The sequence below is a fragment of the Enhydra lutris genome, unplaced genomic scaffold (assembly GCF_002288905.1).
Source record: "Enhydra lutris kenyoni isolate GAN:26980312 unplaced genomic scaffold, ASM228890v2 scaffoldscaffold21, whole genome shotgun sequence".
Classification (NCBI taxonomy): domain Eukaryota; kingdom Metazoa; phylum Chordata; class Mammalia; order Carnivora; family Mustelidae; genus Enhydra; species Enhydra lutris.
Genome location: NW_019154105.1, coordinates 28964184 through 28975512, shown reverse-complemented (window position 1 = coordinate 28975512; position 11329 = coordinate 28964184). Strand labels below are relative to the sequence as shown.

The 11329-nt window shown below is 40.1% G+C and overlaps 1 protein-coding gene across 1 annotated transcript in view; it reads left to right on the top strand.

Moving 5' to 3' along the window:
- The first annotated feature begins 2942 nt into the window (after positions 1 to 2942).
- LOC111148903 (ATPase phospholipid transporting 10D (putative)) overlaps positions 2943 to 11329 on the top strand; it is a 104599-nt gene continuing 96212 nt past the window's right edge. The window contains exon 1 of the mRNA XM_022505679.1: positions 2943 to 3064. The gene's annotated coding sequence lies outside the window, so the exon portion shown is untranslated. The remainder of the gene's footprint in view (positions 3065 to 11329) is intronic.

Below are 11329 nucleotides of genomic sequence, written 5' to 3'. Positions count from 1 at the left end.
GTTAATAAGTACAGAGAAAAAGAAATGGTTGTTTATGAATCATAAAAAGTCAGCTTGTGTGTCCCTTTAAGAAACACTGTTGTATGTAAAATATTTTGAGGCAAGCAAAAAAATTTATTTTATATGTTCTATGCGAAAGAAGTGACCTGGAGGCACTGGCGGGGCTCAGCGGGGGGGGGGCCGCCCCCCCCCCCCCCCCGCCTACTTATGATCTCTGTCAAATAAATAAATAAAATCTTTAAAAAAAAGTTTCCTGATAAATTCTTAATCCATTGCTGTCATGCCAATCTTTGAGTATCTTTAAGAAAAGATAGGAAAATAGAATTCAGTGGATTAAATAAACTATCACTTTTTAAGCATCCAGTATTTACTTAACACACTGATAAGCACTGTGTAAAGCAGCTATATGACTTGGTGTAATTTTAATAACACTATGGTAGATATTATTGGATCATCTTACCTGTGGGGCTTAGAGATAGTACCCTAGATCATTTATCTAAAAAATACACAGAGCTAAGAATTTTTTTTTTTTTTTTGTCAGAGAAAGAAAGAGAGAGAGCACAAGCAGGGGAGTGGCAGTCAGAGGCAGAGGGAGAAGCAGGCTTCCCACTGAGCAGGGAGCCTGATGCAGGACTCAACCCCAGGACCCTGGGATCATGACCTGAGCCAAACACAGATGTTTAACCAACTGAGCCACCCAGGCGTCCCCAGAGCTAAGATTTAAAGCCGGGTCAAACTAGGCACTTGACTACTTGGCCATGCTTCCTACTGGGAATTAATTATGAAGCCATAGTATTGTGACACTAATTATAAATAATTTTCCAGTTGGAAAAGGTGAAATTTCCTTACATCTATATTATATACTTGAATATTAGTTTAAAAAATTAATCAGATGCTAAGTACATTATATGAATTACATGGAAGTAAATATACTACGTTTGGCAATGACTGTATACATTAATAATCACATTTTGGTAGCTAATGTGTTAAATAAAAAATTTTATGGATATTTTCTTTTCTTTCTTTCCTTTTTTAAATAAAGTGGCAATAACCCTTAGGAGAAAAGTTAGATATCAGAGGAACATTTGCAAAAACAAACTGAAGGACACTTTAATGGTGGCTATTTGCAATGACATTCATAAGTATTAATTTTTAAAACTTGATATATTTAAATCATAAATTGAGTACACACTCTTCTCCTTGTCAAATGATACAGACATGAATATAAAGCTAATAATGTCCCCTCACTCCTCCATCCTTCCCCTCTGAGTAAACAATTTTGATGTGTCTCTTACTACATTATTTTCTATTTTTATATCAAAATATGCAAATATGTAAAGACTATATAAGGATAAGTTACATTCTAATATGTTTCACATTACTCTGCTAATGCATTTTTTAACTCATAAATTATACAGATTTTTCTCTAAGACAATAATTGAAATCTTAGCCAGAGATTCTCAGCCCTTGCAGATTAGAATTACTTGAAGAACTTGAGAGAAAAAAATTGCCAGCACCCCACTCCCAGAGATTCCAGCTTAACTGACCTGGGTGGAGTCTTGGCATCAAGTTCCCCACTTGACTCTGATGTGTACCTAGTTAGAACCACTGATTTAAGCAATCCAAACAGGCTGCAAATACCTGGTGCCTGCCTGAATGGTTGTGGTATGCATCCTCCCAGGAGGCCCTCCACTGAGATTACAGCATCAGTGCTGACTGGGGAGACTCTAGGGAGCTTATCTTAAATTTAAAAGTCTCCTAACTGGCTGTCAGTTAGAAAATTTGTTCAATTTTCTAGAAGATTTGTTTAGTCTTAAATCACGTTAGGGACACTCTCATGACTGCAAGAAATGCGACCAAGGCCTGGAATTCAGAGGCCACCTAAATGACAGTCTGCTCAATGAAGTTGGATCGATTCCCAGAGCTGACTAAACTCGAGATTTGCCCTTGCCTGCTGAAGGAGGTTTCCAGATTCAGCCATCACAGGAAGCCACACCCAGAACTTGCTTCTTGCCTCTGGGAGACGCACCTTCTCAGTGGGTGCAGGAACTTGTTTGGCCTCTCCAGCCCGGTCTGGGTCTGGGAGAGTTTGCCAGCCTCCCAAGCGGATGCATGAGTCCGCCCTGAAGAGCCCTTCACTGTGAGTGAAACATTTGTATCATCCTTGAGTTTCCTTCATTTTTCGCTACACATCTGAGAAACATTTGAGAAAGTAAGATGTACAAAAGAGTTGTGGAGGTCTGTTTCAGCGGGATACAACTGGCAGCCAGAGATGATTAGGTTTCGATCTGAATTCTCGCCATTATTGGTTCTGTCTTTTCCCAGTTCTCTTTCCTTTCTCAAAGCACTGAGTGGTCAGAAGTTTTGAGAGACCAAATGGGTTGTTGGAAATTTATTTTGGAGGAAAAAAAATTGTTGAAAGCCCTGAGTTTTCAGCTAACAGACCATGGCAGGTATACGGACAGAGCACATTTCACTGAATGAGGGAGAGAGCGAGGGGGAAAAAGACCAAATCAAAATTGTGGTCTTCTCAATTTCTTTCCCAGTTATAAAACGGTAACATTACACGTTTAGATTTGATCCCTTTAGCCTCCACAAAATAACTGCCAATCATTTCAAGGTAGTGTAAGTGGCTGGGGTGGAACTATAAAAGCCCCTGACCACCGGGGCATCTCCTGGACAGTCAGAGAGAGAGAGAGAGCAGTGCGCTCCAGCACCCAGGGAGGAAGCCAGCCTCCTCCAGGCCACGCCTCCTACGCCACGGGAGGCGGGGCGACGGGCGATTGGCAGTTCGCGGAAGCACTGCGGCTCCGGAGCGGTGCCGGGAGGGGAGGAGCAGGCGGTCGTGGTTTGCCTCCGGCTTGGGCAAGGGAGTTTGGGGGCTGTCTTCCGAGAATTGATTTTCGTCCCCCCCGCCGCCCTCCCCCACCCGCCTCCGCAAAAGCAAATGGCTGGCGTAGAAGCGTAACCCGCTGGCACTCTTCGGATTAGTGCTTGGTTTTTCTCTTGCACCTTGAGAGTCGCGATCGTCATGCGGTGATGTGTGCCGAGGGAGGAGGAATTGGTAAGGGTGAGCGAGCCAGCCGCTGGCACTGTCTTCCGTTTCACTTCTCACCCTACTCCTCGCTCCCTTCCCCTGTTCCTCTCCCTCTTCCCCAGTAACTGCTTTCAGGTTTGGTGTAGGGTCTCAAAGGTAGATTTTAGGGCTGTTGTTGAATTTGAAAAGAGAGAGAGAGAGAAACACACCATTTTCAGTCTCTCGATTTTTATTTCAAAAGAGGAATTATTTTATCTCTTCTGAGTGCTGGGATTTGTGAAAAGGCAGATTATGCGCGCGCATACACACTTTTGTCACCTCCTGGTGAAATGAAGCAGTTTAGGGCAGTTTTGGCTTTGTCTCAAAGGTAACGAAGAGCATGGGGGTTGAAGTTTTTTAACCCGGTAAATAAAAGGGTTTGTTCCTTAGGAAGGAAAAGGTGTTTGTGCTGAAGTTTGCTCTGAAATAGTTTTCAAAGGAGTGCTGCAAAAAACCCCGCGTTCTTCCCCGCACACACTAACTTGGCAGATTTAGTTTGGAGCATCCTTCCTCTTACGTTGTAAAACATAGTCATACTTTAGACGTACAGCAGAGAGACATCGGGTTGATTAGTGAAACCCTCCGGTTTGGAACATCGAACCTCTGTGACTTTAACAAGAATATATTTAAACTACCCTTAATTATAAAGGCATGCGAAGTCAGCTGTTCTACAGAGTGTTCCCTCAATAAGACCACAAAGTTTCTTCCTGCTTCCTTCCATGCTAGTTCTTGGCAAGGAGAAAACAGTTCTATACCCTGAAAGCAAGCCTCTGACTCTAATCAGCCTGGAGAGATCGATCCACAAGAATAGGGGCGCCTTATCCATCAAATGATTGCTGTATCAGAAAGCTCCAGAGGAGATAGGAATTTTTATACTGGGCTAGGTCAAATTTCTGTGAAGAGTCTCATCATAAAAACAAAACAAAACAACAACAAAACACTTTGGTTTGTTAAGAGCCGACATGTGAAACATCATCACTGTAACACCGTAAATTCATTCAGTGCCCCAGAGTGAGCCTGCACTCCAGCCTACCCCCAAGAGATAATGTCTGCTCCTTCTGGACTCTTCGCTAGTCTCATTACGAATACATATTACATACCTACATGGAAATAGCTTGTTTTTATCAAAATGAGATCATACTGCATATATTGAAAAACAACTAGGCAACATTCACAAAGTTTTAGGGAGTTTAAAAAATGACACTAACTGTGAATTTAATGCCTGCTAAATTATATTAAGAAATGGAGCAGCTAAGCAGTCTAAAACGGGATTTCAGAGGCGCCTGGGTGGCTTCTGCCTCTTCTGCCTTCAGCTGAGGTCTTGATCCCTGGGATTCTGGGATTGAGCCCTGGGTCAGGCTCCTTGCTGAGTTTGGAGTCTGCTTCTCCCTTCCCTCTGCCCCTCCCACTGCTCCTGTGCGGGTGCATGCGCATGGGCTCTCTCTTTCTCTCCCTCTCTCTCTCAAAATTGTTTAAAAAATCCCCCAGATTTAAGGAATGCTTGACCTTTCCATAGCAAGAACCAAATACTTTTCAATACAATTACTTAGTGAATCTAACTAGAAATGGAGTAGGATATTTTTTATTTTGATGTCATTAAAATGAAGGAAATGACTCATTGGTTAGACAAACTTTTTACAATCGGTTTTTAAAATAAGAGGTTAAAAAATGTTCGCATATTGAAGGCTTCAGTACATGATTTAGTCATTGTCTGATCTAGTTAGAAGTAGTCTTTTTAATGAAGGAAAATCAAAGGACATGCTCCCAAAACCCAGGGCATTGGTGAAGATAAATTTAATCTCTTGTCCATGCTTGAAAAAAATGGAGAATCTGTTGATCAAATCTTGGGCTAATAACGTGCATGCTGGGTGCTGTCACCATTCCTGGGCCATAGTTGAACAGCTTTCCTTAAAGCTCCAGGAGAGGGTTGAAGTGAGTGTATTTGCTTGAAGACATTATTCCCTTCTATTATCTAAGACGGACTTATTACTTCATTTCAGAAATCATCATAGCCATAGAAACAACACTTTTCATGGAAATATAGCGCTATTAGAGTAGGATGTAATAGTGGTACTAGTTTTGTAGAAGAGTTGTGGCCTCCATGGAATCTTTCTTTATGCTTCTAAGTGAAAGGTATATTCGTATAACGATTTGCAGTAATATTGGAAAATGTATTAAAACCTGTACATCTTTGTTAGCTTTGACTCAATAATCCTGGGTCTAGAAATATATACCAAGGTAATCATCTGAATTTTATAGGAAGATTTATGAATATGTTCATTACAGTGTGTCTGTAATATGAAAAAAAAAACACATAATAAAGCCCCTGTAGCAGAGTTCTTAAATTAATGTATTGTATATCTATGTTGATAAAATTCAGTTTCAGAAATAGTTTTGAAAAAATTAAATGATTTTGAAAGTTCCTTGCATATTGAGTAAAAAAGCAAAATTTAACACTATTATCTTGAATTTGTAAAATATAATTTTGAAATATACCATTCTTTCAAATGTTAAGTCCTTACTACATGTCAGGCTTTTTTTTAATTAACAAGTCTTGGACAACACTGAACAAGATTGTTGTACTTCCTGTTTGCCTATAAGTTCCTGTTTGTATCAATGGATATATTCACTGACATATATGAAAAAGAAATTGGATTTTGAGGTGGTAGAGTTACAGCTTTTTAAAAATATTTTTCCTCATATTCCCAAATCTCCTACAATAACAATTATTTTTATAATCACAAAAATGCTGTTTTGAAAAATATTGCCAAGAAATACCAAAACAAATTAAAAACTCTAAGGTCTACATTTTATATACTAGTAAACCTTTTCAAAAGATAGGATAAAACACAGTGAGAGATAGACACCCACGGGAAAAATTATGCCCAATGAAAAATAAGTATAAATGGGCAAGCACAAAAGGGAAAAATGGACTTTTTTTTTAAGGTTGGGAGCAGAGGGATGTTTCTTCCCTGTATTGGAAGAATACTCAGCAAAGCAATAAGTTACCACATTTTTACACATCACATTGACAAACATGGAAAGCCAATCAAAATGTGTGAAGTTGTTGGGAAGGCAGACTTTTTCATGACATGGAAAAATGTTTGTGATAGGAGGAATGAAAAGTTATAAAATCTTACTTTTGAAAAAAAAAAGTCCTATGTATGCACAGGAACTACTTTATTGGTGGAGAATAAACCAAATGTTAATGTTACTTATGTGTGGGTAGCGGGGTTCTGGGTGGTTTCTGTTTTTTCTCATGGTATTAATCTGTAGTTTCTAAAATTTCTACGATATATTTTCGTTATCAGGAAAAACAAGTCACTATCCTAATAAAGCAATTCTTTATAAATAAATGTATAAAAATAAATAAATATAAATAAATAAATATAAATAAAGAACACATAGATGATACTCGTTTTCCTTTCTTGCATAAAGCCTCTGTAGTCTCTGTGTGGGTAATCCCATGTCAGGTATGTTGTCACGGATTATATTAACTGGTGAAAACATTTGGATTATAGGGAAAATGCCAAGATAGAACTTACTCTAGTCACATTCACTCTTCTACCCCCAGCTGTTTTCTGAAATAATAAGCAGTGTTGGACTGATGAAAGATTTATTCCTTTTCATTTCCTGTTGATCACATCTGCTTGGGGCCCAAGCCACTAGGCTTTAATTAAACACTCCCTAATTTCTTTTTCTAAAATCTACTTACTCCATTTAAGGCCTTTCTGAATGAGGAAGAGGAGGGTAATACGACTGTTTTTCTTTTCTTTTCTTTTTTTTTTTTAAAGATTTTATTTATTTATTTGACAGAGAGAAATCACAAGTAGGCAGAGAGGCAGGCAGAGAGAGAGGAGGAAGCAGGCTCCCTGCTGAGCAGAAAGCCCGATGTGGGGCTTGAACCCAGGACCTGGGATCATGACCTGAGCTGAAGGCAGCGGCTTAACCCACTGAGCCACCCAGGCGCCCCTTTTCTTTTCTTTTTTAAAAGATTTTATTTATTCATTTGAGAGAAATACAGAGACAGAGATGGAGAGAGAGAGAGCACAAGCAGGGGGAGCTGCAGAGGGAGAGGGAGAAGCAGACTCCCCACTGAGGCGGGAGCCTGACATGGGGCTCCATCCCAGGACCTGGAGATCATGACCTGAGCCAAAGGCAGATGCTCAACCTCCTGAGCCACCCACGCCCCCTACGACTGTATTTCTGTTAGCAAAACAAATTTGTAAAATTTCGGCTCTTTATGTAGGAAGGGTAATAAGAAAATCAGAGTTACTTATGAGAAAGAAGGTGAAAATCAGTTTTAAATTATCCAAAAATGTTGGGGTGCCTGAGTGGCTCAGTCAGTTAAATGTCTGCCTTTGGCTCAGGTCGTGATCCCAGAGTCCCAGGATGGAGCCCCATGTCTCTTTGGCTCTGCTCGGCAGGGAGTCTGCTTCTCCCTCAGCCCCTCATCCCATTTGTGCTCTTTCTTCACCCCCCCACCTCAGATTTTAAAAAATTATCTGAAAATATTGTGAACTCTTTTACTTCAAGTTATTGTTCTCATAATTTGCACTATTTAAAAACATTCTCATTTGCCTTACAGGCTATAACAATACACTGAAAGTTATAGTAAAAAATCTTAATTTATAAATCCTTTCTTCACTGAAGTCTTTCCTAAAGAGGTATTGTCATATGTTTATCTCAAAGATTCTGTCTACTTACCCGTAATGCCCTTCAGCTAACAAAACAACATTTCTGCTTTGCCAGGTTAAAAAAATGCCTGATTCTGGGCTAATACTGTACCTTTAAGGTTCCTAAACCAGGGACTGAGAGAAAGTGAAATATTTTCAACAGGGCAATAGAATTTCATTTTCCCATTTGTTTGTTTGTTTGCTTGTTTATTTTAGAGAGTGAGTGGGGTGGGGGGAGGGGGTTTGGGGGTGGTCAGGGGCGTGTGCAGAGGGAGAGAGAGAATCTCCAGCAGCCTCCTAATGAGTGTGGCACCAGAAGCGGGGGGTGGGGGGGGGGGGCGGCTCCATTTCAGAACTCTGAGATCATGATCTGAGCTGAAACCAGGAGTCTGATGCTTAACCCGTTGAGCCACCCAGACACCCCGGGAAAATAGAATTTTAAAAAATACTTCTTACTCAGAGTCCTGTACTGTCTTCCCTCTCTCCTATTGTAACATTTCATTTAAGCTAATCTAGTGCAAAAGACGGAATATCGTGGCCCCCAGTGCCCAATTTGTCACACTTTCGCCTGCTGGATTTAGGTCATGGTCGAGGGGGACGGGGTGTTGCTAGGGATGTGTGGACAGATGCAGTATTGGTGTTAAAGATGCAGTATTGATACTGGGCAGTTAAGGATGCAGGATTGGTACTGGGCAGAGGACAGGAGGTATTGTGGGGAATCAGAGGGTGGTTCTGGCCAGGTTGTTACCCTGTTGCCCTTGCCCCCTGTTGGTGCTGCTGTTCTCACAGGGGTGCACTCAGAGGTACCTTTGGAAATCTCTAACCATACCTCTCCTTGTTAGGTTACTGGTCAACTGTGTTCTGAAGCACATTGCTCCCTTTTTCCAGTCTAGTCTCCCTACCCTTTCCCCTCCATTCCAATGTGTCTTTCAACTTCTTGCAAAGAAATCCTTTCAATGCCCATTATCACACCCTCACAAATGTCTTTGATCATTTCCTATTTCCTTCAAACTAAGTATAAATTCTTCATCAATGAAAAGGTAAAAATCAGTTTTTCATCTGCAAATCTCTACTCTCAGATTGTAGACCTTTCCCAAAGCTCATTTAACACGCTCTCTCTCCCCAGAAGCCTACCCTCCACTCCCTTTCTGTCTTCCAACCTCAGTCATGTCTTCTCATAGGTCTTTCTGCTTTCTAAATTTTTTTTAAGAATTTATTTATTTGTTTGTCAGAGAGAGCGAGAGCGGGCATAAGTAGGCAGAGGAGGCAGGCAGAGGCAGAGAGAGAAGCAGGCTTCCTGCTGAGCAAGGAGCGGATGTGGAACTTGATTCCAGGACCCTGGGATCATGACCTGAGCCAAAGGCAGCGGCTTAACTGACGGAGCCACCCAGGTGTCCCACTGCTTTCTAAATTTTGATACTGTACGATTACACCAGTGTTACCTTTTTGTTGTTGAATTGAGTATGTTGATCTGTGCTGGGCACTTTTATTCTTTTTTGACATACCCAGCATGGTGCCCAAGAGAAGGTAAAATAAATGAACACTAGAAGGTAAGCTCCTAGGAGGAAGAGATTTTTGTTTGTTTTAGTGGTTAATATTAGTTGTCACTTCATTAAAAATGATTTGGGGGCCACCTGGGTAGCTCAATTGGTTAAGCGGCTGCCTTCAGCTGAGGTCATGATCCTGGGGTCCCGGGATCAAGCCCCATGTCGGTGGGGCTTTCTGCTCACCGGGGAGTCTGCTTCTCCCTCTCCCTCTGGCTATTGGTAGCTCGTCCTGCTTGTGCGTGCACACTCTCTCTCACTGTCAGATAAATAATTAAAATCTTAAAAAAAAAAAGAATTTCAAAACCTGACCTTCAATTCTTTTTTCCTCCTCACTGGCTTTAATTTTCTGAGATATAGAGCAATGAAGGTGATATTTGAAAAGTATAATGACTTGTTTTTGAGGTTAAGATTCCTTTTATGTCTGAAAATGTATATGCCCTACTTAAGTATAATGTGTTTTACTTCAATGATTATCTAAACTTTTTGCAGAAGATTTATATTTTTTTCTGTAATCTCTATACCCAACATGGGACTTGAACTCACAACTGCAAGATCAAGAATCAATTAAGAGTACCATGAGTACCAATCAATCAATCAATCATGCTATACCAACTGAGCCAGCCAGGTGCTGCTCCTCCCCACCCAATTAAACTTTTTGCAGAAAATTATTTAAATTCTATTTCACCTAATTTTCATAAAGAAGACAGTGTCCCATAGCTACCTGGGCATTTAAGTAAGCTATCTTAAAATTTAGCCACCTCCATCTATGAGATTTTTAGTATTGGTCTTTTATCTAAAGGAAACCTGAATGCTTGAGGTGGCTTTGCAACATTTTTAATTACGTTCAAGATTTCTTGGCAGGGACACACATATTTGGCTTTATGATGAAGCTTATATTCTCACTTATGTTTCTGTTGTCCCTGACATAATATCAAGTATTATTAGTATGATACATGTGCTGCTTGTGGACTTGGACGTGAATATCTTTTTCAGCGTTGAAGCAGCATGCTTGTCTTGCATTTTATAAGGTTGTTCTTAAAACAGAAACTTAGAAGATTGTATCTTTTCGCTGAATCTTAAATGTAGAAGCAATACACTAATTTCCATGTATCCTTTTCTCTACCAGAAGCATTTGGCTTTGTGATTAACGTTGGACATGTTTAGTAGGATTAGTTTCAGAATAATTTTTCACTAAAATAGTGATCTCTTTCTTAATGATAAAGTAAAAACGTATTTTCATAGTAAAAAGTATGGACAGGTATAAAAAAATATTTAAAAGTTATCTATTAATTACCACTGCAAAATAACCAGTGTTAGTGGTTTAAAAATTTATCATATATATATATATATATATTTTTTTTTTTTTTAATATAGTCTAGATGAGTTCATGCTGGTATATAGGTCTTAATCATGGATTAAAACCTTAGAAACCCAATTTTTCCAAGATTTTATTTATTTGAGAGAGATTGAGCAAGAGCTCATGAGTTGGGGGTAGGGCAGAGGGAGAGGGAGAAGCAGACTCCCCTACTGAGCAGGGAGCCCAACACAGGGCTCAATCCCAGGACTGTGGGATCATGACCTGAGCCAAAGGCAGATGCTTAACCAATTGAGCCACCCAGGCATCCCACCCCCAGACATTTTTTTAATAAAAATTCATTTGAATACTTTTTAAACAGCTCTGTTTTATTTCCATTTAGATATACCACAATTTTTTAAATTAACATATAATGTATTATTTGCTTCAGAAGTACAGGTCTGTGAAGCATCTGTCTTACACAATTCACAGCACTCCCCATAGCACATAACCCAGCCACCCTATCCCTCCCCCTCCACCCACCAGCAACCCTCAGTTCATTTCCTGAGATTAAGAATCTCTTATGGTTTGTCTCCCTCCTCAGTCCCATCTTGTTTTATTTTTTTCCCTCCCTACCCCTCACAACCCCCACCTGCCTCTCAAATTCCTCCTATCTGAGCGATTGTATGATAATTGTCTTTCTCTGATTGACTTACTTCGCTTAGCATAATACCCT